This window comes from Aythya ferina (assembly GCF_964211825.1).
Source record: "Aythya ferina genome assembly, chromosome: 4".
NCBI lineage: Eukaryota > Metazoa > Chordata > Aves > Anseriformes > Anatidae > Aythya > Aythya ferina.
In genome coordinates, this window is record NC_140300.1 from 58,849,017 (window position 1) to 58,874,133 (window position 25,117).

At 38.3% G+C, this 25,117-nt stretch overlaps 1 long non-coding RNA gene across 1 annotated transcript in view; it reads right to left on the reverse strand.

Annotated features, from left to right (window-relative positions):
* Positions 1 to 25,117, reverse strand: part of LOC311435765 — a 238,685-nt gene that overhangs the window by 26,762 nt on the left and 186,806 nt on the right. Inside the window, exon 4 of the long non-coding RNA XR_014692391.1 lies at positions 481 to 519. This is a non-coding gene — a long non-coding RNA (uncharacterized lncRNA). The remainder of the gene's footprint in view (positions 1 to 480; positions 520 to 25,117) is intronic.

Consider the following 25,117-nt stretch of genomic DNA (forward strand, 5'->3'; position numbering starts at 1 on the left):
TAGGAAGCTATTTTCATTCTTGCTTGCATTTCAATTCAAAATGTGTGAGGGTTTTTTAAGCATGAATTAACATGTGTAAGAAATTAAAAGGGCAACTGTTCCCCTTGGAGAGGTTCTTGAATTTCACTGGGTCACTGTTCCTTCAGCAATAGCGTGAAAAGAACACTGCACTTCTGATTTACGAGCCTTATGAGTTTTACAGACCAAAGCCCAAACAAAAGCCTCCCTCATGTCATTTCCTATGAAATGCTTCTACAGCCACAGCTTTGGCAGCACTGTGATAAGTGTTATTACCATAACAATTGCAACTATCAGTGGGAGAAATTGTCTGACCAGTGAAATTATCATGGGGGCAAAACATCTCCACAGTAAAGAACAGCATTTTAACTCCAAAAATGAACACATGAAACTTATTTTTGTTACTAGTTATTTCCAAACAATTTCTTTAGAAAAGGGTAACAAATGGTTTGTGCTACTTACAGTACAGTTTCAAGGCTCAGACGTCTTTTTTTTTCAGATCTAAAAAGCAATGAAAATGTCAATTACATATAGCAAAACCAAAAAGTATTCTATCCAATACAGGTATCTTTCTTGGTATTGTCACAAGTTTGCCTCTTTATGTGTATCTAAACAGCCTGTACTTTTGTCTTCTGCCCTTGTGAACTTTTGTTGTGCAGTCATCCACTCAGAATTAGACTGGATGTTTCATAAATTTTTACCATTCTGGTTTCTACAGAGTATGATTTTCATTTGAACTCATATTCATATACATACACACAGCTGTTCCCAGCACCCTACACTCAAAGGCATAAAATGCATAATACAATATTTGAGGAAGATCAAAATCAAGAAAATACAAATAATGCACATACAAATCATCAGTTTCTCAAGAAATACTCACTGTTCCTGCCTTGTAAACATTTTTTTTTATATAATCTATCTCCTTCTTTAATTCCTTAAGCCCTTATGTTCTGATACATATAATGATACACAACCCCAACATTTGTGAAAAATGTAATAAATTTTGAGTTGGACTGAATCACAGGTCTCAAATTAGGGAGTTTGAAAACTAGAATAGACATCCAAAAGTTATGGTAGAGCCTAGAAGTACTGTTTACAGCACCCCTTATAAAAACTTCCAGATATGGTGTTCTCTTGAGCTAATGAGATTCAATCCTACCTTTCCCTTCCCAGGCTTTCATCTAGCTGCTTTGAACTGCAGAGATTTGGGAACCAAGAGAGACACAGGAAACTATTCTTCCATTTTTCTCTTAGAGCAGGACTTTTATTGAAGAAGTGATTTCAAATTCTGGAAAGTATTTTGTTCCAGAAAATATAAATTTTACCCCAGTGCTTTAAAAATTTTGAGGAAAGCCCAAGTCCTGAGTCTATATCAAGGACTAATTACACGCTGTATCTTTGTCTAGCAAGTATAGAATACAAAATGTATACACAACCTCAGAGCATAGAGTTTTACATCCCATGCAAGTACCTCTTTGCAGGGAAAGTCATGTGCTTTCTATTTCTCACTCAGAGACAGTAAATATTGAAACCTAACACAAATTAGCACAGCTGCAAAGATGCTAAGAGCTGACAGTGGCCAGCTGACTGGGAAGTCCTTAAGGAAAGTAGGTACCTACAGCCATGAGTGAGTGCTGTAGCTATTAAGAGTCTGCTGTCACTCCTGCCCTATTTGCAGAGGAACATACTTTGAAGACAATTTCAGAAGAATTCTGTGATTTCAAGACCTGTTTAAGTATATCCATTTTTCTCTGGAGGAGTCCAACTGACAATGAGATGAGTTGTAGATGTAGGCCCTTAGAAATAATAGTATAGTGGATGCTGAACTACCAAAAAAAAAAAAAAAATCACACAGCTGTGAATCTTCACTGAGTTCACTACCTGCCTCATTAAAAAATAATAATAATAAAAATAATAATAATAAAAAAAATCTTAGTAGTGGCAGCAGTGCACATGGTTTCCTCATGATTGTTCTCCCTGAGGCTTTTCTACCTCCTGTAAGAGACTAAACAGTGAACCAGTCAGATAGTATGGAAATGACTGCTCGTCTGGTTGGGGAACTGCCAGGTTCTTTTTCCTGCTGTAGAGCACTCTATATCTGAAAACTGAGCACATGCCTCCCACACAGTAGCAGTACCTTCTAGCCCTCATTTTTAGCAGCTTGATTACTGTTGTGGATAATGTAGAAGGAAAAAAAAATGTCAAGTTTTTAATTATGCCTTACACATACATGTAAATGAAGTAATTTAGTGATGGGTACCTGGCAGGAGCTACCTACTCAATACAGCGAAATCTTCATATAGACCAGGCAAAAATAAATAAATAAATAAATAAAAAAAAAAAAAAAAAAACACAGAAAACCATACACACAATGAAAGCTGTAGAGCTTCGTTCCCCTGGGACACCTCTAGTTGAAAATCCAGATCTTAGCAGACTTTGGTACATCCCCAGATAGTCTGTTAACCTCCCATTCTTAGCTTCCCCATATTGTTTTTATAAGGTCCATGACAGCTTTTCTGAGCCCATCCAAGTCAGGTTTTTCAAAGTGAGTGATATGCTGCCTTCTTAATTAATCTTGCTATAGTCATTGTAATCAAATAAGTCTCTGTCCAGGGTCAGAAGAAGGCCTGGAAAGACTGGGAAGCTGGGGTGACCCAGCATGTCTGTTCTAGGCGTGGGTTTGTGGTGTGTTTTCTTTTTTTGGGAGGGGGAATTTTTTGTAGTTAAAGAATGGATGCAAATTTTCTTTTCCACAATATTAAATGGAAAGGGAATTTATCCTGAAAGAATTCAATTTAATTAAAAATTAGATAAACTTGTTCTAAAACCCACATCACCCAAGAAACACATAACCACAGGCCCAAGATGAAATTATTTGAACTGTGTCTAAATGAATAACAGACTAGAAGGAGGCTGTTTCCACCAGCAACATTCTGATAGTTCACAAATCCTTTCCTTCACAACAGTCAAAATATAATAGGAGGGGATTTTAGAGGCATAATCACTTCCCCTGGCATTCAGTCATATGGCAATGTCAGAAAACACTTTGGAGGGCAGGCCAAGCCACAGGATTTGTAACCAGTCTGTCTGTAAATGGGTGGGTTTTATTTTAATGATAAACAATAACAGAAAAACTGAAACGCTGGCACTAATACTTCCTGAAGGACAATGACGATTACAACCCACTGTTCTCTGGCAGGGATTAGCTTCACAGCTTTGAGGAATTTCTGATATAATTGAGTAATGTGTCTCCAAAGATCAAAGCCAGCTCTGTTAGTGGGATGGGAGTTAGCATTAGAAACACCAGGAAAGAATAAATCCAAGTAAGCCAATTTTATTCACACGCACAGATCCAGTAAAGGTTTGCACAACATCATTTTTTTCCCCAAGCCAACAGAAATGTAAGAACACATGACTCTTTGCTAAGTAGGATCTTGAAAGAAATTATGTTGAGTAATCTGCACCTGATGTTCCTCCTCTTCTGATACAGCACCACTTATGGCTTTGGTGTTATGGTAATCAGTTTCTTTCCCCTTTTACTACATTAACAATTGCTTGACTAATTGAAAGATCCACTTCATTACCAGCCCTGCAACCTGCAATGATGTACTGTAGGGTATTGTAGGAAATACCAAGTTCCTCTGAAGTTTAGCAGTTATTGAAATCTAGGCTGTTTTTCTAAGCTGGCTTGAGTCACTAACCATGACCCAGCCAAAAGAAAGTTCTTCCTTCAGATCCAAGAGGAGACCAACTAGTGTAAGATTCTGTGGTTTCCATGCAAAACCACTGTAACTCTCTAGCCGAGCTGTGTTGGCCTAACTTTACTGATGCCACTGAAAAGCTGCTAATTTATATACTGATGTAGGCTCTACTGATTGGTGCTTAGAATCTCACTGGGGTATTCCTGATTCTTTTTACATCAACCTACCACATGCCTAGAGATTTAGGTGAAGACTTTTTTTTTTTTTTTTAAGTAAGACAAAGCTATATTGCTATACTGCTATCCATATAGTATCATCAGTCAGGATGTAATTAGAGCATTTTTGCATATGAGTTTTTTTCACAGATAGATATTTTTCTACCTATTTTGTATATGAACTCAGATGCACGTTAATCCTGTTCTGACGTGGAGAGTGCATTATGAAAGTCTCATTGTAAGTGCTAAATTATTATTACTACAAAGTCATCGTAGCTCTGCTTCATTCTGGGAATGCTGTCAAAGCCCTCTGCATTTTACAGATGAACACAAATGTCTGTGGCTGATGGGACTGTAGGCTCATGGTGGCGTGTTAGTTTCATTTAAGCAGTGTCTAGCACTGTGCTTTCTTGGCTCTAACTGTACATTTTTGGGGCACCATCTATTTTGTCAATTTTTTGTAATGTCACTTTGTTCGTATAATTATATGTATTTGTATTGATAATAGGCCTAAAAATTGCACATCTTAATGAATGCTTGCCATCTCATATCGCACTGAAAGTCTTTCAAATCTCATTAAACTCTTTGCTTATTCATGAATGCTTATTTGTGAATTCAAATCCACTGTTTGCTATCAGTATAACTGACTTAAGCCTTCAAAAATGTGCTAAACTCAAATGTTTCACGTATTTTTTTACCACCAGCAAGGAATTAACAGCTGTAGGTAGCAAATATTTAAGAGAGCAAATTATAATAGGAAATAATAATGGGGTTTACTTGCTCCTCTGGAGGTCAAATACCTGTGCATGGGAGCTTGAGTTAGAGGGAGGGGACTGTGTTAGAACTGCCTGGGTGCATCTACAGTAGCTTTTTAGTTTGGATCAGTAGTTCTGAAGCAATTCTCCCAGTGGTCTCCAACTTGCCATAGTCGTGGCATCACAAAATCCTCTCCAACTGGACTCCTAGATGAAGCTAAACCAAAGGTGAAGCCAAGGAAAGTGCCTAAAGAACTGTTACTGCTGTGGATGCTCAGTCCACAGGTCCAGATGGGAGCTAGTCCAGAGTAGCATAGTCTGCATGGATACCAGCACCAACTGTTTCCTCTACAGATCAATTTCTACTTTCTAATGTATATTTTGTGGTTAAATGTAGAATAGATAGGTTAAATATTGCCCCAACCTAAGAGTATAGTAATCTCTTTCATCTCTCTAAGCCATTTTTTGCAAGGTATCAAAGTCTTTGTTAACATCCCTAGAAAGACAGAGAAAATCATTTAAAAGTTCAAATACAGTTCAGAACACTACAGCCTGACTTGTATCTGTCACTCACTCAGTTTCAATATTGGAAACCTGTCATAAAGTCTGGAAATGGTTTCTGAAGATCTCTACAAAGCTGCTAACAACTTCTGCAGACATCTTAAGTTTTCAGAGCAAGAACTGCTGCCTGTCAGTGAGAGACAGTCAGTGTTTCTGACCTACTTTGTACCTTGAGTCATAAAGCCAAAGGCAAGAAGAAGAAGACAACACAACACAAAACTACCCTAGTGTTCATGCAGTTCCAGTCCACTCTGAGGTGGATCATTAATAAGCAAGGCAAGCTATGTTTAAGCTCAGTTACAGAAACTTGAGCTCCAAAATTCAGCTTCACTCTCTATTAATATGAATTGAGAAGTGAACTGGTGGCCACTCCAGCACATAACTACATAGGGCCCACACTGCATGTGGGGGATATCCTGTACTGAGGATATTAATTCTGCAACTTAATGCTCCTTGTAATGTGACATAAAGCATCTGTAACTTGGCCTAGAACTTGGGTAGGTAACATTAACCTTGTAGGATAAATGTGATAAACAAAATTATGATGCAACCCACATCCTCACCCCTACACTTATCAGTGTTCACATTAACATCCTCACTTCATTGTGAAAAATCAAGTTTGTAAATCTCTATCTTGATAGCATCTAACTTTCAGGTCTATTATCCCTACCATGACAATCAAGGACATTGTTGAAGTTTCAAATGTTTTTTTGGCTCAGTTTAGCAGCAAGAAAACCTGAGGATAATTAATAAGGTCAATACTGATTGGAATCTGCCAATCAGAGGCAACAGCTAGTGTTTTTGGAGGAAAAGATAATTATCTCTTCTGATATTTTCATGATGCTAGAGAATACAGGATCACTTTTCATTAGCTGAACTTGAAGATGTCATTTGAGCTTTTAGAAGACCCAGACTTATTACACTGGATTCTACTAAAGAGCTGTTTTGCATCACTGAATCTCCATTAAAGGTCAACTGACAACTCTGAAGTGTTGGTGAAAGAGAAATCATTAAATGTAACATTATTGATCAGTGTGTAATTGTCCCATTAAAATTCATGAAGTTACCAATGATTGTTCCTCTCCAATAAAAATAATTTACTAGGTGAGCATGTATTTGATGCTATATCATACTTCAGGGAATTTTACAAGCAGATTCCTTTTTTTTTAGTGGAAGTTAATTTCTATCAAGGGACCAGACAAGCGTGATACTTCTGGTTATCCAGTATTTCCACCTTTTAACATAACTTGCAAAGAGTTTGTAAAAATCAAAGTATGAGGCTTTCATTTTAATACTTGGTTTAGGAGTTGCATTTTTCTTATCAACCATGGCAGAGACAATGTTAAGAGACAAGCTAAGATGTGTCACCTTCTGGCACATTATGGTCAGGATCATTAGCATTCAGTCTCCCACGTCTTCAATTTCAGGTGCCAGAAATGGACTTTGATTTCCTCAAATATCATAACTTTCTTTTTTTTATTTATTTATTTGTTTTAAAGCAAGCATCTGGTAAGGCTAATGAGCCTTTCTTGCTCTCCCTCCGACTCCATAAGAAAAAACTTAACTTGCAGATAAACTTTAAACTTTTACCTTGAAAGATTAAAAATGATAAAATTTTCCAAAAAGCTCACCTTCTTTAACTGTTTAAATATGGAGCTGGGGAACATGCCATGTTTTGGGGGTCCATTAATATGCACTGAGTACCTGGTGGGAAAATATATTGTCTATAGAGGCATCAAAGACACGTGTCCCATCCAAGTCTGATCTCATGCAACTTTTCTTTTTGTTTTTGTTGCTGGTTTGGTTTTCAAACAATACAATACTTCTCCTGAAAATTATTAAGGAATTTCTAATTGAGAGGGGAGAGGCAAAACCAATTTGATTCATTTCATTGATATTCCTATAGATACCTTGCTTTTGATGAAGAATTGCTAAAACTGAATCCAGCCTTATTCAGATCAGCTGAACTAGGACATTATTCAGGAATACCTAATCAACCTCTTTTTCTTCACAGGCTTGTCACTGCTCACTCTAAGGGCACACCAGTGTTAGCATTGACTTTTAGTATGTGAACCAGTAGCTTTCAAAGAATATTAGTGTGCTATCTGAATCTCATGTCAATTTTATTCCTAATTATTTGAGATCTAGTACAGTGTAGAGTAATATATAATTTAGTCATTTTGCTCATTCAGCACTCATCTGCTGAAAGGTCTGACATGGTCAAGCAAGAAAGGGGAGCAGAGGACAGCAAAGGATAGCACAGACAGCTGCTATCAAAAAGGAAAGACTTATGTCCCTCCTGACCCATACACATTTCAGTGTTTAGGGAAGAAAAAAGCTCTTAATTCCCTTTTATATAACAGGTGGAAAAAGAAGAAAGAGAGCTCCAGACATTTATATCAAATGAAATTCTGGCATTCTTGATGCACAAAGAAATTTATTGGTAAATACCAGTGGTGTTTTTGAAGGATGCACAAGCTTTCTCTTTTCCCCACCTCAAGAGATCCCTAATTTGATATCCTACGGTCTTATAAGTTATTAAATGGAATCCATCCTTCTCATTCTCATGGAGGCTAAAAGAAAATGAAACTTTTATATTCAAGAAACTTACCATCTTCTATAGCCCAGTTGAATTTGCAGCTAACATTGAATATCATGTTAAAAGGACACAAAGCAGAAACAGATAAATTCTACAAAACACTATCTTACAAAGAATAGTTTTACATGTGATTGTTATATTTTTCAGAATCATTGCATCCTACCACTTTCAGAAATAAAAATATTCTTACTCTTATCCTCACAGTTAGATGGGTTAACAGGCATCTCAAATCCAGCCAATCAAGTAATGAAAATGCTATTATAATATAGAGGAACAACCTTTGTGTTACATGAATAGTTTTTATATCAATATTCATTTACTCCAAATTGCAAATCCAGGCTTATTCCCAATGCCAGTCTAAAATATACAAGCAGCATCAATCAGTCAAGCTTTAGTGCATCTGCTTTTGTTGTGGCAGAATTATGTGTCTTATTAAAATATGCAATAGGAATACTCAGTGGAAGTATACAACACAAACTGAAATAGCTGGTAAAATAGAGCAAAAGATGTATCGATTTATAGTATAAGGTAGTGTTAACACAGCAAATACTCTAAAACTACACTGCTGAGAATATTCTAGCATGTACTCCCTATAGCCCCATACCATATTGTTACCTCTCAGGAATTTATGTCTGTTTAACCTTTCAAGTTCTCCTAAGTGTGCTAACGCCAGAAAGGAGTCTTTTTTCCCTCTCAGCAAATAGCCATCTAAAATATTTATTTCCTGGATATATATTCTAATATCAGAACTAGTTTAAATTCTTTTTTCCTATAGAAAAGAAAAAGCTTTTATTTTTACTCCCCTTGCTTCTACAGAGATGCTTCTTTTAACTAGCGGCCTCTGCTTTTATGTTACAGATGAATGATAACAAAGATGAGGGGATGGAAGAAGATCTTTTTTTTTTTCTTTAAGTATCCATGACTATATGTGTTTTTTTTTTTTATTTTACTTCAGTTTCTTCGTCTTTGATCCTCCAACCTCAGAAGCTGAAGTACACTTCTGCCCCTACTTTCTTTTCCTTTGAATATTAACAGCAGGTATGGACCTCAAACTTTCTTGTGCAAAGCATCCCACGATTCCTGCTGACATTCCGGAGCCCTGGTCCTCCTTAGCAGGCCTTGGTAGCAAGAGTTAGCAGGAAGACTCCTACCCCATTCAGATTTTCCCTCCACTCATTCAGGGTATATCACCTAACAAAGGAAGGCAAGACCAGAACATTTTTAATCATTCTATATAAAAGTTAAGCAGCGAAGCTTTAATCTGGAGCTATAAGTCCAGTCTTCCTGTTTTCTCACAAAGCAAAATTCAGCTCAAACAACACTCCTTTGCAGAGCTAAACTTGAGTAAGCCTTTCCAAAGAAGCCACAGCTTTATTTAGCCACAGCACATACTGATCTAAGCCACTTTGCCATTTATACAAACAAAGCATTTGAGTTCTCACATACTCCTTTCCACACTGATGTAATTCTCATGGCTCCTTTAGAGCTACTGACACTTTATACAAGCTCCAAACATGCATCAAATATTTATAACAGCCAGGATGCCCTTAATTTTGCTTAAAACTAAAGAAAAAAGAATCAGCTAAACTGGTTATTCCTGCATCAAATCACGTTTCTCTGAGATGAGCCGTGTCCCCCTTTTCTGCCTTTGTGAGCTGCATTATGCCTGCTTGCCCTGTCTAGGTGTGCAAGCATACACATATGCTGCTGAGATTCATGCATTTTCTTTTGTCTGCTATAGTGATTGCAGCATTAGCTGTCCCAACAGCTGATCCATATTACAGGTCCCAGTGATGTCCATAAACTGATGTTGGATCAGTCACTATATACTAGATGCAATCTCAACAAGAAAAAGTGTAACCAGACAGAATTTCCTGTTAAATGCTTTGATTGCCAGAAGCTAGAAAAGTCCCTATGTAGCTGAAGCAATGAACTGCCTGCTGTATGTATTTCCTGTGAGATGTAATCAAGCATTGTTGTGGGTTTTTTACATTCTAGAAAACTTAAAAGGTATTTTCAAGACATTACTCGCTCTTTTTTATCATTTCCTTCCCTATCTCCTAATAACCAGAAGGAATAGTAGATACTACAGTTTTTTTTACAAATGGCTGGAGACATCCTCAAATTTCCCCACTGAATTTTACATCAAAGCATTTGTAGAGCTAGGAATATAAACTGCAACTACTACAGTTAACTTCAGCAATTTGGAGCATTTGGATTAAGAATCTGCTCTGCTCAGTGAAGAAATTAGATTAGGATTTGAATTAGGAGTCAAAGCTGACTTCAAGATTTCTTCTTTTAACTCTTACAGCTTTTTCTTTCTTTTTTTTTTTTTTAATGACACTTCACTATTTATTCAGGTGTAGCCAGTCATGCACACCTGCTGCCTAAACTTCACCCAAACAAGCCAATTCAGGCTCTAAAGCTGCACAGCTGCACGCCTGAGCTACTTCATCCAACCTCCCTATCGTAGCACAAACTGAGACCCAGTGCTAGCCCAGACAACAGAGCTATACCAGTTCCAAGGCAAAGAATTCTCATTCGACTAAGTCAAGACACCTTACTGTTGTTGAAGTTGTTTCTTGTTCCAAAGACAATACTGTAAAAACCATGTAAGCAGCAGTTTTAAGTAAATAGCCCTGGACTTGCTTTTGTTAGGAGCTATTGGCTACAGTAGGCTGCTTAAGAGGTTATACTGTCTACAGGATGACTTTGAAGTAGGCTTAGACTGCAGCTGTAGAAGATGAGAAATTGGAATTCAGGTGATAGAGTGAGTTCTTGGCCACATTTCAGATTTTTCAACTGACTGGGAAATAACTTAGTCATTCAAGCTGGGATTCATCTGCCCTGTTAAGCATATCAGGCTGTGCTGGCATCTAAGCTTAGTTAGTCTTTTCTTTTCTCCTTCCCCATATATTTACATACTGCTGCCAATCATTTGGCATTTATATTACATTGACATCTATGTTTAGATGTCAAAAGCTTCTTGCGTTTCTCAGGTATGCATTTGCACATGCTCAGCACACACACAGCTCTGACAACACCGATATCTCGGATTTGTGTCCAAGGCCTATCATGACGTTTCACCTCCTTCTAAGACAATTACATCCCTCTTTTCTGTCTACACACTACTCACTTTTGGACATACCTGAATTATAATTACTCCAACCGAACAGATTAGATCTGGCATTCCTGAAGCAGAAAGGAGGTTTGAACTCCAGATGAAAGCATTGATTCTTAAAGGACTTGTCCTGGCTTGTAGATTAGTAAGCAGTGAAAGACATTACATAACAAGTGCAGGATTTTTTCCACGTGAGATCAGCATGGAGTGGCTGCTAAGGGATGCACTGTTAGGGGTGACTGGCAGGACACCTTAGACTATGACTGAGAGGAAGACTATGGATAGTTTTGATAGCTAGAAAGGAAGCAAGAGGGACTTCTGAGAATGGTAAGGGATAGACTTGGAAGAGTGAATATTACACTACTGTGGACTTCTATCCACAAGAGTATAAAGAGACAAGAGAGAGGTCTACGAGGTAAACCAACACACTATTGAAATATGCCACCTAATGAGCCATGGGAAGCAATGTGAAGGACTGACTAGTGTTGTGCATTAAAACTTCTACAAAATGCAGCTTTCTAGATTTCACAGATGAATCTTCTGACATTTTTTTTCTGAGATGTATTCCTTACTGAATATGTAGAAAGCTTCACATGGCTGAAGTTTCAGGTGAAAATGTGTCTAAATATTATTTTGGTCTCAGCCCATGACTCAGTCTGAACCATACAGATGATATCTGGCCTCTCCTCCTGGACAGTCCTTTTCACTATTCCATTCTCCTTCTCCTAAGAGATAAGATGAACACAAGTTTTGTAAGAAAGACTTACCAAGAGTATCAAACTAGGACTGGGTTGGTACTTGCAGTACTTGTTTTCTAGCACATGTAATGGGGCTAGCCACCCCCTCCTCTACTCTTCTCTCCTAACGCATCTCTTAGCTGATGTCTCTCAGCCAGCTTCCACTAACCCTGAATATCAGCTTGAATCCAGACTCTGGCACTTATCAGCTGCAGAATGCAAGAAGATCAAGAATGTGTGGCAGTAGTGAGAAGGTGTAGGAAGGCTTAGTCATGTCACTAACATGTAAACATTGCTTTTCTATTTAAACTGGAACTTGTTTTCATTTCTAATGTCTTCCTAGTGTTTTGGACGTGTTTCTAACTCTCACCATTGACCCCTAAAGAAAGCAGAACTTACTATCTAGGCTGACTACAGACATCTGGTCTCCCTTTTCCTCCACTGTCAGTTCTGAAATAACAAAGAATAGTCATGGAAGAAGTTTCCCAGGCTGTATAGTTATTGTGTGTCACATTATGAATGAATGGCCTACATCCACACTGTGACATTCAGTGGTCCAGAAATGACTTCTTACTGCAGCTAGTGCCTCTTCTTTTCTTTCTGTATCAACTTCTGCTACTTTTTGCTGGACCTTGTAATATATATCAGAAGTGGGGGTGGCAGGGCAATGCTGAGGTCTTTTTGCAAAAGAGAGTTTTGACAGCTATGATGAAGGAGAGAATCTGTATGCAGAAGCAGGTAAAAGGCAGAGGGTGATGGGAGGATGATGATTTGTAGATGTTCTGCAAATACCCTGCAGGCAGAATGATGCCTAAATGACAGGTGAACCTAAAAGGATTGATAGATTTCCACAACAGCTGGGCTCTTTTTCTCTGTTGTGCTGAAATTTCTCAGCTGTAAAATAGGGATAATTGTGTTTCCTACCTTTTACCTCTTTTTGTGTTTTCTTAATAAACAGAACTGACCTTCTTCTTCCTTACCCCTTCCAAGCATCTCCATAGCAACACAAAACTCACGTAAATGCCCATAACTATTTCTCAAAAGGCTCAAAAGCACATAGAGAAGAAAACCGTTACTTCTATGAAAACAATAATATCTAGATTTTTATACATATACATTACATTACTTACAGATCTATTTATATATTCCTATTTTCAGGACTAACTTCTTCAGGCTCAAATAACTACCCTTTAAAATTAGTTTGGCTTAAAAAACAAAACCTAACTGAACTGTTCCCTCTCCTTACTCTAAAGTCCAGGCCTGTGCCTCTGCTCAGTGTCTCACAGGCCTTCAGCCTCCATTTTCAGCCAACAGGTGATTTTAAGATTACTGAATGTTTTGTTGCACAGGTGGATTAAATAGTACCAGGTATTTTAGCAGCCTTGTAACGCAGAGGTAATGGCATTGAAATTATCAAAGCTGAGCTGGTGATATGCATTCACATAAAACCTGAACCAGGCCCAAGCACCCACAGAACTCTATGATGTTCATTAATTGCTGTGATGACTGAAAAACACTTTGGTTTGAAACCACAGATTTATTGATATCTACCATAGTAATCACAGCTTGAATCTCAATGCCATTTTTTATCAGAACTACAGAAAGCCTTTTCTTATTTAATCTCCTGCTCCCATACTCTCTCCCTATTTAGTGAATGGTGAAGAATCAGGGTATTGTTTATGCTGCGTAATTTCAATGCAACGATAAAATAACTTTGAGTCATTGTGTAGTCACTACACATACATGCACCACATCCACAAGGTGACACAGGCCACAATATTCATGCATGAAGTTTAACAAGGCCAAGTGCCAGGTCCTGCACCTGGGGCGCAATAACCCCAAGTAGAGCTACAGACTGGGAGATGAGTGGTTGGAGAGCTGCCAGGCAGAGAAGGACCTGGGAGTGATGGTGGATAGTCGGCTGAATATGAGCCAGCAGTGTGCTCGGGTGGCCAAGAAGGCCAACAGCATCCTGGCTTGTATCAGAAACAGTGTGACCAGCAGGGCTAGGGAGGTGATCGTCCCCCTGTACTCGGCTCTGGTGAGGCCGCACCTCGAGTACTGTGTTCAGTTTTGGGCCCCTCACTACAAGAAGGACATCGAGGTGCTTGAGCGGGTGCAGAGAAGGGAGACAAAGCTGGTGAGGGGCCTGGAGAACAAGTCCTACGAGGAGCGGCTGAGGGATCTGGGCTTGTTCAGCCTGGAGAAAAGGAGGCTCAGGGGTGACCTTATTGCTCTCTACAGATACCTTAAAGGAGGCTGTAGTGAGGTGGGGGTTGGCCTGTTCTCCCACGTGCCTGGTGACAGGACGAGGGGGAATGGGCTTAAGTTGCGCCAGGGGAGTTTTAGGTTAGATGTTAGGAAGAACTTCTTTACCAAAAGGGTTGTTAGACACTGGAACAGGCTGCCCAGGGAAGTGGTGGAGTCACCATCCCTGGAAGTCTTTAAAAGATGTTTAGATGTAGAGCTTAGGGATATGGTTTAGTGGGGACTGTTAGCGTTAGGTAGAGGTTGGACTCGATGATCTTGAGGTCTCTTCCAACCTAGAAATTCTGTGATTCTGTGATTCTGTGATTCCACGTGCTGTCACAGTAGACAACCTTACTATTTCTTCATAAGGCCCGTTGATCACAGTAGTTTGTCACAAAGACTAGCAGAGCAATGCACTTGGCTACATATACCCCAGATGTCATAGAATCATAGAATCAGAAAAGATCAAATCCTACCATTAACCCAGCACTGCCAAGTCCACCACTAAACCATGTCCCCAGGCACCATATCTACGCATCTTTTGAATAACTCCTGGAATGGTGACTCAATCACCTCCCTGGGCAGCCTGTATCAGTGCCTCACAACCCTTTCAGTGAAGATTTTTTTCCTAATATCCAACCTAAACCTCCCCTGAACAACTTGAGAATACATCAGTTAAAAAGTTTGCCACTGCCTCTGCATGTAATTGAGAGCTTTCCTGCCACCTAAGAGTGAACAGAGAGCATTTTTGGTTGTTTTAATTATCTTTCTTTGTATAACAGCTCAAAAAAAAAAAAAATACATTATGTGAAACTTGAGATCAAAGACTGTAGTTCTGGGTATGATAAATAAAGGTGGGTTTTATTGTCCCAGTAAGACCACCTAATAAAGTAAGGCCCAAGTAAGTTTGATGAGCATTAATTTGCCAAGTTGGGTCTTACAACCAGACACGATGAATTTATTGCTTAATACAAAATTGCAGCTAGAAAATGGTTTCTAAAACTTGACAGACATTAGAGGGTTTTATATCTACTTTTACTTACTTTGACAGCTTAAAATTGTGATGTGAGGATGCTGCCAAGATTTTGTAGTGCAATTAAGTGACAAGCAAACTTTGAAGGGATTTAGAGCTGGGCTGTAAGCTGAAAACCAGGCTCACGTCTGGATTTAGATTTGATTTCAATGGAATGCTTTCCTGTTTTCCTGCCTTTAAGCTTTGGCTCCTCCAGCAACAGACACTGAAAATAAGTTAAAATGTTGATGTCTTTTCTTGTGCTTTTCATATGGTTCTGGAATTCTCCTTGTTATCTTTCGTTATTCTATATGGACTCTTCATACTTCCAACTTTCTCTTCTCTTCTCTTTCCTGTCATACATTTTACTAAGAGGCCTAACAGCTCCTTTCAGACAGCTTCAAAGTTTTTTAAGTTCCTCATTTTTCTTTATTGTTTCTTGTATATACAATTCTTCCTTTCTGTTTTCTTTTTGTTTTCTTTACTTTTATTCCCTCTTAACTCTTTTTCTATAAAAGCTTCTATATTTAAGTCTTGTGGTAGTTAAAGTTTTTTTCCCACTGCTTTCTACTTTCTCAATTGGCCTTTTTTTTTCTTTTTTTTCTTTTTTTTCCCTAGCACCTTAAGTCAGCCCGCCAGGGCTGTTTCAGTACCCAGCGTATCTAGTTTTAACTGGTTTAGCTCTCCACAGCAGTGAAATTTGTTATATAGATGCTATCTGTCTTTTCTTTTACCTACTTAGCTTAGGTATCAATTACAGTGCAATGGTTTAAAACACAGATGAGTGGCCACATACCTAGAGCTTTTGGAAGGCCCCTCTTTTCATCATAATCAAAACATGAACTAATTATATCAGTTTGAATACAGCCACTAAGTTAGATGAGCTACAGGTGTATCCAAGACTGTAGTACCTCACAAGTTTCATTTCAAACATGCCTCAGTGTGATCTTACCATGTTTGCCTTTTTTCTTTGGCACATTTAGCCTCATATTTCACTATCAGTGTGTGGAGTTTAAGAAAGTACCTAGAAGGAAGCCTCATTTCCCTAAGAGGCTTTCAGCACAGGTAATACCATTTTTACTGGGACGTACTTCCTGGGTACCTCCATATGGGCTCTGGTCCTCCCATGTTTTATTTCTTCCCACTGTATATAATAATTATTCAAGTACATGTTATTAAAGTATTTAACATTTTTAACAAATTGACCAGCTGGTCTGTACAACCAAAATCTCTTCACTCCAGTGAAGTTAAAATCTCCATAATGCTTTGCATTAAAATATGGGGCATTAAAACCAGGCCATTGAGTAGCAGATGTGAAATTGTTACCTGAAGATAATGGCAAAAATCTCATTATTTCTAGTGCAGCACAAATTTTAACTAAGGAAACCAGAGGGGCCATTCTGCGAATAGTCTGACTTCTCAGGTGATGAAGACAAAAGGAAACAAAAGGCTTTTAGGGAAGATTAGACCCCAGTAAGTTGAAAATTCAGCACCTGCTCCCCTCAACTGCAAAATATTGAGCACACATGTGCCTACTGACAAAAATGTCCCTGAAGCAGATGCCAACTGTTTTGTTATGATAGGGGTAACAGAGACTTTTTTTTTCCACTGGCAGATCAATTCCACCTTTTCGTCTTAGGCATTCTCCTTCAACGGGCATAGCTTAAAAAGATTTGGCTTTAAGTCAAGGAAGTTAATTCCTCATTTAAATGCAATGAGAAATAGATATGTAAGTAAACAGGAAAAACAGAACTCATTTATTATAAAAGCAAGTTTAGCTTCCAGTAGTAGAAGTAAAGGATTTTGCAGCTGGTGTTCTCAAAGTTGGAAAAAGTGACCTCTCCAGTAAGGAAAGGGTTTGTATGATTTACATTATACCACAAGACTGACTGAATGATGAAAAATACATCAAGCACTCTGAATGTCACTAATAAGCAAAGCAATGTAAAGTTCACATGGGATTCAGCAGAGGGACTGGCACGGTTCCTGTTGAACTTTTGGGTTAGAGCACTGTGGATGTGCTTCAAAGAAACTTTCATACTCAGCATATAATGTGAATCTGTCCCTTTAGCTTTTTAACCTGCTTTGAGAGCTAAGTTTTGTCAGAGTTACAACTGTAATTGGTTCGGGGAACTCCAGTCCAACGTGCCGGTCCCCAGATGTAATTACAGCATTGTTTAAACCTTGTCTGGGGAATGAGAGTTAACTGTATTCCCGTAATGTGTCCTGGATATGGGGACATGGATCAGTCCTACTTGCTGTAAGGCTCTTAAGCTGTGCTATAATTGCATCTTGGAAATGAGGTCCTGGAATCTTTCCTGTAGTTGTAGTGCAGGACCGACAGAAATTAACCTAAAGTAGCTGTATCCAGAGCTGCTATTTCTTTTCTTCCCAAAGAGAGTTCCAAGAATCTCAAACATTTTATCTACTTAGTGTTTACTTTAGCCTGCTTTGAACTGTTCTTTCATACATTCAATGTCACTACAAAGTGTGAATGCTTTCTACATCCCCCTATATAGTAAACTAATCAGAGAATAGAGGGACCTCATCTTTATTTATTAGGTTCTTCTGATTTAAAGAGATTGTGAGTTCCACCACACATCTGGTGGCTGAAAGCCTACCAAAGAGACCAGGAGACTCAATAGCACTAACAGCCTGATGCCGTTCCCTCCAGCACATCTGTCAGATAGCAGCTGGGGAAGGGGGTGACCAATGTGAGGTTGCTGGCAGCCTCTGCCTAAAAGCTCCTGCCAAGCTCTGGCTGCAGAGCCTTGCCATGTGTTTATAGCTATTTGCTAGTGTTCCCTGAGGTGGTAATTAAGACTTTGCATTGGGAATAGGAGGACAGTCATTGTGCTGTGCAAAAACCTCACACCTTCATGAAGGAGCAAGATTGGTTTGTATTTTATAGGATCATAGCTTTGAGAGATTGACAGACCTTCCTCACAGAAGAAACATCAGAAGACAGAAATATGTCTTATTATGTACATTAAGGATGCATTAAAGGGAGCTGACATCCTTACGGACCATCAGCATAAAGACTCAGCTATCAATGGTAAATTTCCCTCTCTGCGTCTTTTTTTCTTGTTTTACAATACACTCCTTGCAATGAAAAAAAGCTCTAACTACGGGGTTGTTTTTGTGTTCTTGTTGGCTTATTATAAATCCTAATAAACTGTCAGTTAAAAAGAAAAAAAGAATAATAAGAAGAACATTTCTCACAAATTAGAACAGCTTATGTCACACCAAAGCAGTTTTCATGATTAAAGAATCAAGCTAATTTTAAGAAAATAGCCAGCTTCCCTGAGGGCAGTCTCTGGCTTCAGCTTCATGAGAAGAATGGGGTATAGCTACATTCTCTACTAGGGTCAGCTCATTTTGAAATGTTGTGCTTTGAAAAGGTAGCCATCCATCCTGAGGCCCGATTTCTGTTCTATGCAGAGTACATTTCCTCCTTTCCCCACAGGAGGGGTAGAAATACAATGCCTAGCATTTGATTTCTACCTTCAAGATTTCAGAGACAAGTCCTCCTTACAGTAACAATTGAGACAGCATGCCTTGAATCCGAACTCTTTCAAATAGAATTTAATGTGCTTGAACAATGCAATTAATTCTCTTTTGGATGACTTTCACATGATTTTCTGGGGATCAGCAAAATTTTAGACTTTAACTTCCTTATTTCTGATGTTTAGCATATACCTTCTCACGCATTGTTTACTCACTATAAGCAATGATCTGCCAAGAAAAAAGGTACAGTGCAAAAAGCACTTCCAACAGACTTTCTGCCACATTAAAGGTTTAGCTTTCTCACCTGTACTAATTTTCTCCAAAAGCTGATTTTATGAGAAAGCATGAGGTTTCATAGTGATTTTCATTGTTGAAGGTGAGAAGTAAAGCACTGATAATCATGACAAAACAGACCTGTGAAAAAAGTCACTAGGAAAGCTGTCTTTGTAAAAGGAGTTTTGCCAAGAACATCAGTCCTTATGGTGACCATAACTAGGACTGCATTGATCCCCAACGGGGAAATGGTTTTAGGCAACCAGCTGAATTGAAAAGCATGCTGCTCTCAGTTCCTTAAGTGCTAAGTCTTTTCATCTTCTTCTAATGGGATAGAATGCAAGATCCTCAAACACACAGAAAATGGGAAGAAATTTAATCTTGCTGTTCTCAGAGCATCACAAAATCCTGGAAAATTTGCACAGAAATTAAACTTGCTGCACTCGGGACCCAATCAACTCTGTCATTTTAATGTTCTTGTTCTCCGATCCTACTCCTGGAACACTCGAACTGTTGTCATGACAATTAACATTAAATTCTGTGTGGCATGCCCCACATAATCCCCCATCTTACAGTGTCAGAGGTGGAAATCTTGTCTCAGGTACATGGGAGTTTACCTGAAGATACTGACATGGTTTTCAATTCAGGATATTACCATGAACTTAAAGAGGGAACTATGCTCATCCTCTGACAGGTTTCACTCCATTACTATACATTCGCGCCATACATTGATGTCTCCCATCCATAAAGAGGCAGCGATGAGTGCTGCCACTGACATCCTGCAACACTACTGAAGTTCAAAAAAAAAAGAACAGACGATCTGAGTAAAACAAAAGAATGGTCAAACTGATTGCAGCAGGGAGAGTTCAAGTGCTGCCTCATCTTTCTGCTGTCCTCTTAATATTAAATTTATTCAGTTTTCTCTGAACCTGGTAGATGGAAGTTCATAACTAATTGGGCCTGAAATTATTTTTTTCTCCGATTGATTGAGAGTGCAAACCTGGAAACACAAACTTGAAAGCCAGACTGAAGGCCATTTAAAAACGTGGCCTCATGGTGTTAGCTGTTCTGTTGGCTGCCTTTCAGAGTAATTTGAAACTGAGCCGCTCTTCAGCAGTACAATGGAGCAATTTTCTTCCCAGTTATCATAAACAGAACAAGTAAACAGCAGTGTCTAAGAGGAGTTACAACGCCTTGTACACTCAAGGTCACAGTTTGGGTGAATGCTCAGCTCAGCTCCGCCAGATGTATAAGAACTCATAGCCCAAACACATGTAAGCTTTTCTGTAATGATGTCAGGGGGATGAGCAGCACAGATGAGCAGGCTGCTGCCTCTACAGCATCATCCAAGTGGGCATGTGTTCAGCACAGGGGATGCTTTTCAGCCACCTCCCTTTGAGCCTTCCTGACAATAGAAAACACAAACTCTACCCACAGAATAATTAATATAAATGTATGATAGGAGAAGTGTTTATTGGCAGAAAACATGAATGGAAATTAAACAAAAAAATCTCCCAGGAATAACAATTACACCAAAGAAAGAAACTTTTTAAAAAGTTCTTACTATACCTTTAAAAATTGAATGACATCTCTAAGATTCAACACTTTAAATACAAGTAATGGTCTCTCTCAAAGTTAAGTTCAAATGTTTTTTTTTGCCAAAGATGTGAATTTTCTTTCAGTGAAAGAGAAAAGTTCTACTATTAGAAGAAGGGACAGAAATTTTATCTGAAGTTCTGTCTGATTTTTTTTTCCTCATGCACACACCAAATGTTAGCTTCACTCAAATCGTTAAATGAAGTGTGCACTGCGTATTTTGACATTCAAAGCAGTTATTGAGTAGTAGATAGAAAGTCTTAAAATTACTGCTGGACATATTTCACAATGACTATATATACACATAAAAACACCTAGTTAAAAAAAAAAAAAAAAAAAAAAAAGCCTTTATCTTTCTGCTGTATTGCAAAGAAAAAATAAGCATTATTAGCAAGGTCATTAAATGAAAATAGCAAGTAGACTAATGTGAAAACAGTAAGTAGACTAACATCTTCCATTATGTTTAGATTTCAGAAAAAGTTCACAATATGCAAAATAATTTAACTCTGGTAATAACATATAAGAATTTTTGTCTATCTGAAATTTATACGGAAGGAAATAGCTGTACAAACAACACACAAATATTTATTTCTTAATATCAATTTCTAGATCATCAAATGAAAAGATTATCAAAACAATCACACAAAGCGGTTCAATAAATGCATGTGGCATATGAGGATGTTATTAGTTAATGTATTCATCTGGATGCCCTGGGTAATTTGAAAGGCATTTTACCTACTTCTGTTTATCAGAAAAGTTATGGGAAAGCTAGAAACAATTTCATTCTCAATTGCTGAAGTCATTAGCCTGGTTTGCAAAATATGTTTATCTGCTTTTAAGGCAGGTCTCTCTGCAGACGTTCTGATGGCATTTTACTGCAGGCATCGTGTAGTGGGAATGCAAGGAGAGAATAAAGCTTACTGTCGCTGAAAGAATACAGGAGCTACAGGAGCTGGGCATGCTGCTGGAGCACGTGTATCATAAAGATGTTACATGGAATTACAGGCTGCTGGCTTTGGAGAGCTATTTCATACAAGATCTCATCTAAAGCCTGATCCTGACCAGCAAAACAAATTACTTTACATAGCAGTATTGCCCAACAATACTGCAGCCATAATATTTCTTTTGGAAATGCTGCTACACTCTTGGAGTGGAAGTTGTTCACCCTCTTATTCTGTCAGAAGACAGAGAGGTTCGGTCACCCTTAAGGTCTCTGTAAATCTATGTGGCTACTGAGATCCAAGAGGGATGTCCATAGGCTCCTTACTCCCTGCAGCCAAGCTGTGATGTGCACTCTCAACCATATATCCCCTATATTGATTTAAAATCCCTAGAAACAGACCATGTACTCAGACGAGGAGAAATCAGGGGCCATATGCTGGAAGTAGTTTCCGTACGCAACTAGGTGATTTTACTCACAAGGGCAATCAAATCACTTATATTTGAATAAATCTATTTGTACGGATGCTTACAGAATCCTTTAAATGACACAAGCTGCCTTTCAGAAACCGACCTACAAGTACATGTCCTGAACCTAGGACACAGGATCATGCATAAAAATGGAACAGATTTTAAGCAGTAGGGAAGCTGTTGGTGAAAAACAGCCAATATACAACAAAAGCATCTCCTATTAAGCCTCCTGCAACCAGAGGCTGCAGGCTTATTGGTGAGGATTGCATCATTTTTTTCCTTCCCAAGGAAGGCAAGCATTTTAAATACACCAACAGGAAAATATAAACAGAAGGAAAATAAAGGTAATGTAAATATTGTAAAACAAGTTTTTAAGTATCACCTGGAATATTAGTACCCTTTGAGCCTCTGAGTCCTATCAAGTTACCGACAGAAATAAGACATTTCTTCAGTTAGTGCTGCAGAGAGCTCCCAAAGAGTAGAATGAGTTCTGCTGTGTGGAATTGCAGGTTCCTTATTACTGGTGGCAATGTGTAAGACACAAAAAGCAGCTTAATTACTTGATCCCAAGAGCAGTTGTGAGTGCAAGCAACTACAAAAACCATTCTCTGGCTTGTAAACTGCACAAATTTGATAAGAAAGTCATTAAAAGTGGATGAAGAGGGCTCTTTATGATGACAGTGTTATATAGTCATTTCAGAAGCTGGTTTTAAGGTCAAAAAGTACTCCCTATTTTCCTGCAGTAGGAGCAAAATACCGTGTTTCAGGAAATCTGTCACAATTTCCTTTATTCTGAAGCTTATTTCCCTTTCAATTTTTTAGAAAGTATTTCTTTTTTATGGCTTACCAACAATTTGTTCCTGCGTTTGTGTCACCTGCATTGCTGTTCCATTCTCTTGCTCTGGTATAGGCTCTTTTTTCCTAATACATACATATAAATGATACATGTATACATACGTGTGATTTACTCCACTTTTTTTCTTTTCATTATATTTTTCTGAGCCTTTGTACTTTATACCCTAATTTTTTGCTTCCTCTCCTGCCTGATTTGGCAGGTACAATGTGCAGAGTCTTTAAAACTCAGGAATTTGGGTACATTTATTTGTGAAGTATGAATTTCAGTAGAGGATAGAAAGAATGATAGAGGATCAAGGTTTATCTCAACAGCGATGATTTGTGCTACAAGGAGTACTAACGGGTCAGGGAAACAATACAGTCTTTTGCCAGTTCTTCACTAATTTGAAAATCTGCTAGAAATGTCTAGGAGCAAGATGGAAAATTCAAAGTTTCAGAGAAGAAAGAGAGTTTAAAAAAAAATAAATTAAAAAAAAAAATAAAGTGTATGCTGGCTTTAAACTCAATCACATAGTATAGCTGAATCCCTTTGTCACCTAACTGGTATTTTAGGGAATCGGGAAATTATTTCCTCCACTGTCTTCAGGGAGCTGCAAGTTCTTTGGTCTTCTAAGGCAGGACTTTTGCTGTCAGTCAGGAATGTTGTTCATTACCCTTAACCATCTCAATTTGCTCTGTTGTGACTAATCAGTATATACTATTTTTACAAAATTCTGAAATTAATTCAGAAAAACAAAAAAACAAACAAACAACAAAAAAAAAAAAACACCACTAATTACTAGCTGGCTAAATATCAAATGTTCTCATAACATTTCTCTTCCAGTGTAAACGAATACTAATAATTAAATGTGAGCCCTCATATTTTATTTAGGGTGAATCACAGAAATCTGATTAACCTCCAAAAGAGGCAGAAAATTAAGTAAAAATTCCCTTTTCAGTTAGAAGGGGAAATAATGCTAACAGTAGAGAAAAGGGCTGATAAAGCAAAAGGAGAAGGAAGACGGGAAGGAGGGATGGTGCAACACATAGTTTGGGTTCTAGAAACATATAATGCAATCTGGGAGAAAAATTATGTCGTGAAGAAATGGAGACAGAGCAAGGCTGTCCAGGTGCAGTTCCACTGAGTAAAATACATCATGCAACCAGCAGAAGAGATGTGGTAGTCCATGAGTAAGTGCAAAGCCTGTATCCTCACACATGTCAAGAAGCAAGATGAGTATGACTACAGAGGCTGGCTGCTGTAGAAACTGCATTTTGGTTTTCTCAGCCTCAAGAATACTTTCATCTGTGCCACAGAGGATCAGGATGGCTGGCCATTCCTGAGCTAGATGACAGCCACTAGATACAGCAGACTTTCCTGACAGCACAGTGTGGTGCAAGTCCACCCAGCACTGCAGTGGCATGGCACTGCTAAGCATGGAAATTCTTTCCAGGGAATTCTGATTTAAAAAAATAAAAATAAAAAATAAAAATCCCTAGAGTATATTTGATGCTTTTTTCCCTATTTTGGGGGGCAGACATGCAAAATCAGGTACACAACTAAAGACACAGACAGATCTTGGGTTTTCCAAAACTAGGCTGACTAGATGTGGCACTCCCATATATGTGAAAAGAGGAACCTAATTTTTAGGTGGTACTATCTGCTTACCTGCAGTTTTTGATTATATAAAGACCATTTAAAAAATGCCACTTATGCAAACATACTGCCAGAAGTCTGAAAACAAGACTCCAGCACCAAAATGCTAATTTATCAGCAACCTCGTGCTGTGCTGAGCACATTAGTCAGAGGTACTGAGCACTCCCAGGACTGCTTGAGCAAGCACAACAAGCCACATTAAAGTGGCAGCAGGATCAGGGCTTTTGCCAAATAATCAGTCTAAAAGGGCAGAAACCTCCAACCTAACTTTGATGTGGTGAAATGACATTTTCTTTCCAAACTCTCCATTGATGCCTTTAATATAGCAGGATGGCACACTCAAATCTTCACAACCCCCATTGAACATAGTTACTGAAGAGGATTAAGCCTGTGAATTCCCATTGTCTGGATTCATTAAAAATATATAGTCAGTACCACTGAAATTTTCATGGTAAGAATTCATAGTTGTAGCTACTTCTACTGGAAATTAAAACTTGGCAGCACTCTGTATCTCATATACCAGTTAGGACGTTCATACCCAATTAGAGCTGCGTTATTTATACAGCTATAATTATCAACTTATCTATAGTTGAGCATTAAATTCTGAATTAGATTAGCATATCTGAACCCTATGTGCCTTAAAGAGAGTTCTCTGTGTAGAAACTCCTGGCTGCATTTCCCCCAGGAGGCATATTAATTACATACACAGGAAAATGTTATACAAAATTCAACCTTAACAGCCTGAAGTAAAATAAATTTTATTTTGTTTTCCTCCTGGCCAAGTAACATGCCTCTTAAGATTATGGTTAGCCCTTTTACAGGTCTAGATTTGAGGAGAAGGAGAAAACTGAGATTGCTCCACCCCATT